Source organism: Tenrec ecaudatus, chromosome 1, assembly GCF_050624435.1.
Source record: "Tenrec ecaudatus isolate mTenEca1 chromosome 1, mTenEca1.hap1, whole genome shotgun sequence".
NCBI lineage: Eukaryota > Metazoa > Chordata > Mammalia > Afrosoricida > Tenrecidae > Tenrec > Tenrec ecaudatus.
The window spans coordinates 230,613,379-230,618,876 of NC_134530.1; the positions used below are offsets into that span (position 1 = coordinate 230,613,379).

The window sequence follows — 5,498 nt, forward strand, 5'->3', positions numbered from 1 at the left end:
AAATGAAGTTAATCATTTAAAATTTCAGTGTCAAGAGCGGTTAGAAAATAATTTTCTTCCATTAACTATCTGTAATAGTATAAGCCAGCTAGAAGAACAAGGTGCAATAAATCGTACAGATATCATGAATCATGTTAACTGCCTAGATTATTTAGAAGAGTAGACGGTACATTACAATGATATTGAACATTTTCACTGGGTTACATTAAAACAAGAACTTAATTGGAATGATGTGCAAAAATCATTCGATCAAGTCCCTGCCACCACCTCTCTCAGCTTCTTCTCCGCTCCACCACCGCCCATCTCTCCAGCCGCCATGGAAGAGGAAATCGCCGCTGGTCATCGACCATGGCTCCCGCATGTGCAAGGCCGGCTTTTCAGGCGACGACGCCCCCCGCGCCGTCTTCCGGTACATCGTCGAGCGCCCCCGGCACCAGGGTATCATGGTGGGCATGGGCCAGAAGGACAGCTATGTGGGCGATGAGGCCCAGAGCAAGCGAGGCATCCTGACGCTGAAGTACCCGATCGAGCACGGCATCGTCACCAACTGGGACAACATGGAAAAGATCTGGCACCACACCTTCTACAACGAGCTGCGTGCGCGTCGCCCCCGAGGAGCACCCCGTGCTGCTGACCGAGGCTCCCCTGAACCCCAAGGCCAACCGTGAGAAGATAACCCAGATCATGTTCGAGACCTTCAACACCCCGGCCATGTACGTGACCATCCAGACCATGCTGTTGCTGTATGCCTCTGGTCGAGCCACAGGCATCGTCATGGACTCTGCTGACGGTGTCACGCACACCGTGCCCATCTACGAGGGCTACGCCTGCCCCACGCCATCCTGCGTCTGGATCTGGCCAGCCGCGCCCTGACGGACTACCTCGTGAAGATCCTGATGGAGCGGGGCTACAGCTTCACCACCACTGCCGAGCGCGAGATAGTGCACGACATCAAGGAGAAGCTCTGCTACATCGCCCTGGACTTCGGCCACCGCCGCCTCCTCCTCGTTCCTGGAGAAGAGCTACTAGCTGCCCGACGGCCAGGTCATCACCATCGGCAACGCGTGCTTCCGCTGCCCCGAAGAGCTCTTCCAGGCCTCCTTCCTGGGCATGGAGTCCTGCGGCATCCACGAGACCACCTTCAACTCCATCGTGAAGTGTGACGTGGACATCCAGAAGGACCTGTACGCCAACACGGTGCTGTCTGGCGGGACCACCATGTACCCTGGCATGGCAGACCGCATGCAGAAGGAGATCACAGCGCTGGCGCCCAGCACCATGAAGATCAAGATCATTGCGCCCCCTGAATGCAAGTACTCCGTGTGGATCGGCGGCTCCATCCTGGCCTCACTGTCCACCTTCCAGCAAATGTGGATCAGCAAGCAGGAGTACGACGAGTCAGGCCCCTCCATTGTCCACTGCAAATGCTTCTAGACAGACTGCCCGCAGGTGCTGCCACCTGCCGCCTGAGCGCGATGACAGCTCAGGTCGGCCCCTCATGCTGGCTCGTGAAACTGGAAGAAGCCTTTGGAAGAATTGTTCTTGAAGCACCGATCGTCAGACTTGCTGCTGATCTCGACCTTGTATTCACGTTAATTGTCCCCCTGGTCTGTGTTCAATGCTCTGTACATCCTTTGATTTCAACCCTAGCACCGGCAACAGGGGTGCAGGAGGCTTGGGCAGTGTGTTCAGGGTGCTCACGGAAGAGCTGTAGGCTCCAGGATCGCCCCGAGGCCAGCAGGGGACTGGAAGCAGCCAGTCCTTGCTGTGTGCGGTCTGCGGGGCAGAAGAATCTAAGGCTTGGGACCAAGCGTCCTTTCTTTAGCTGATGTTGGCCGCTGGAGCCCCGGGGGCTGTTACTTGCCTTGAGTTGGAAGACGGTTTGCATTTAAACCTGTAAATTTACTCATTCTTTTAATTTATGTAAGGTTTTATTTTTGTACGCAATTCTCAACTCTTTGAGATGACACAACAAATTTTGGTTTTCTACTGTTATGTGTGAACAATAGGCCCCAGCAACACAGCGTTGTGTAAGGAAAATAAAGTGCCGCAGTGAATGGCAAAAAAAAAAAATCATTTGATCATATTACTCAAAATTTCCCATATAGTAATATTTCCAAAAATGATCTTTTTATGAGGCATAATTATTAAAAATATATATTGATAAGGAAAAGGTTAAATCTTAGGCATCAGCAAAAATCACAATAGAGAACAAATGTTTAGAAATATTTCATCATTTTGAAACAAACCATGTTCCATACAATAATGCACTAAAATTTGTAGAATATGCATTGTCTTTACCAGGAACTAATGCTGCAACTGAACCCATTTTTTTCTACGGTAAATAAAGTGTGGACATCAGAAAAATCACAATTAAGTGTTGAGACTTTGAAAGCCATTTTATGTGTGAAATAAAATTTAACATATTCTTGTGAAAATTTTCATGACCTTTTAAACAATGACAGCAATCTACTAAAAAAATTCATTCAAATTAGAAATATACCAAAGAATAAAATACTATACTTAATTTTTAATGTATTATATTTGTAAATTGTACTTATGTTGAAATTTTAAAATATTTATATTACAATACAATTTTTGCGTTCTTTGAAAATTTTTGTTACTCCATATAGACCAAATTTTTAATCAAGAATCCCCCCCGCCCCATCAATGGTGTCCCGCTTTACCAATGTTAAAATCCGGTCACCTTAAACTATTATCTTTTGGAAATAATAATAGTTTTCCTATATGCATAGATAATAGCTTCTCAGAATAAACCCTGCTTTTTAATTTCTTTACATTTTGATTATTTTATAAGTTTTTGCCGTCAGAAGTGGGACCCAAAGGATATCACTCTAACTCTCATTTTTGGTGAGAGACCAAATATAGCACTAAATTTGAGCCCTCTGTGTACAATTGTTCCTTCACCAGGGGTAGGAATCTTGATTAATCTCTCCCAAGTTTGAGTCCTATTTGTTTTGTGTCAAAGCCTCTGAGTTTATATCTAAACAGTTAGGGTGTACTCCCCTTGGAAAGTTATCCTTAAATGCTGTTGGTTTTAGAAATCAGGTTCCCATTTGCTCTCCCCTTTTCTTTCCACTGTGGAGAATTTATGTTTGGTAATCAGAATTTTGGATTATTGAGTACTACTTTTCTTCAAGTAGATTCAAAGAATATCAAATAAATTCAATAAATTGGAGTTCAGTAAGTGGAGTCAGATCTGTTCTTAGAGGTCTCAGATAACTTTTTTTCAAATAATTTTATTTGAAAAAATTTTGTATTGGGCTCAAGAAAAAATTGAAATGGGTTGAAGAAAAGACTTAGAAAGTTCTTAAAATGGATTGATCTTCAGGGCAACATAGCCAAGAGGAATTAGCAAAACCCGAATGAAGGTCAAACATGATAGTGGGACCAGAGGAAAGTAAAAGGAAATAGAGGAAAGAACTGGGAATCAAAGAACATTTATAGAGGTCTAAATACAGGCATGCACATATGTAAATACATTTATATATAATGAGAGGGGAATAGATTTATGGACATATATTTATTTATAAAGTATCACGACAGCAGATGGACATTGGGCTTCCACTCAAGTACTCCCTCAATGCAAGAACACTTTGTTCTACTAACACGGCACTTTGTGCTGTTCACTTTCCCGGCCTGATTGCTGAAGATAAAATGGGCATATAAGCAAATGTGGTGAAGAAAGCTGATGGTGTCTGTCTATCAAAACATATAGTGTCTGGGGTCTTAAAAGCTTGAAGATAAACAAGTGGCCATCTAGCTAAGAAGCAACAAATCCCATATGGAAGAAGCGCATCAGACTTTGTGATCATGAGGTGTCAATGGGATCAAGTATCAAGCATCAAAGACCCAAAACAAAACAAAAAAATCATATCAGTGGGAATGAGGGGGAGAGCAGAGTGGAGACCCAAAGTCCATCTGTAGTCACTTGTACACCCCCTGTCAGATAGAGCCACAAGGAAGGGATGAGCCCGTCAGGGTGCAGTATAGCACCTACAAAACACATAACCTTCCTCTAGTTCTTCAATGCTTCCTCCCCACCCCACCCCCTGCGCTATCATGGCCCCAATTCTCTCTTACAAATCTGTCTCGACCAAAACTTGTATACTGGTACAGATTAGAGCTCGCAATAGAGGGAATCCACCTTGCAGGACTGGATAGGGCAGAGGTTGTACACTGATGCATATGGGAGCTAGAGGCACAGGGAATCCAGGGTGGACGATACCTTCAGGACCAGGAGTGTGAGGGGTGATGCTGGGAGAGTGGAGAATGAGTGGGTTGGATAAGGGGGAACTGATTACAAGGATCCACATGTGACCTCCTCCCTGGGAGATGGAAGGCAGAGAAGTGGGGGAAGGGAGACTCCGGATAGGGCAAGATATGACAAAATAACAATCTATAAATTATCAAGGTCTCATGAGGGAGGGGGAACGGGGAGGGAGGGGAAAAAAAGAGGAACTGATGCAAAGGGCTTAAGTGAAGAGCAAATGCTTTGAAAATGATTAGGGCAAAGAATGTACGGATGTGCTTTATACAATTGATGTGTGTATATGTATGGATTGTGATAAGAGTTGTATGAGCCCCTAATAAAATGTGTGTGTGTATATATATATATAAACCCTCTCAGGACCGATAAGGGGAGCAGCGATACTACGAGGGTAAGAGGAGGAGAGAAGGGGTGGGAGTAAGGGGGAACCAATCACAATAATCCATGTATGCCCCGCCTCCCAGGGAGACAGACAGCAGAAAAGTGCGTGAAGGGAGACAGTAGTCGGTGTGTAAGACATGGGGAAAAAAAGAGAATAATTTCTAAACTATCAAGGGGATATGGGGGAGGTAGGGGAGGGAGAAGAGGAGCTGATACAAAGGGCTCAAGTAGAAAGAAAATGTTTTGAAAAGGATGATGACAACAGATGTATAGATGTGCTTGACACAATGGATATATGTATGGAATGTGATCAGGACTATAAGAGCTCTCAATAAAATAAAATTAAATAAATAAAAAGTGGTTGATCTTACTGAAAACTGTTCAAAATTTCAGTAGCTACTTTTACATCGGTATGTATTGATCGATCTTGGGTTGTCCTTAAGATAGTTATGCTATTGCTGATAGCCATTACAAGTAGAAGAAAGAAAAAAGTAGAGCACAAGCATTGACCTCATTGTTCAAGCTTCCTCTACAAACATGAATGTGTGATCCATATCAAAATGCCAACCTCATGGATGAATTTTGCAGTGAGTCACATTAAAAAAACTGGCTGAGATTCTGTATATAAAACTTTAGCTCCAATCAAGAGACAATGCTCTGTCTTGGTTGTGTTGTATTTTGTATTTCTGTGTACTGTTACAATGGCTGAGCCTTGTGTGTTAACTAATTGTGAGGTCACTTTAAGAGAGAAATTTGTTTCTCACATGTATCTTATAATTTGGATCATTGATAGATACTCAGAAAAACTTTTAAATAAATTAGTTCA

The 5,498-nt window shown here is 43.5% G+C and overlaps 1 pseudogene; it reads left to right on the forward strand.

Annotated features, from left to right (window-relative positions):
- Positions 1 to 316: 316 nt before the first annotated feature.
- Positions 317 to 1,673, forward strand: LOC142437364 (actin, cytoplasmic 2-like; annotated as a pseudogene).
- The last annotated feature ends 3,825 nt before the right edge of the window (positions 1,674 to 5,498 follow it).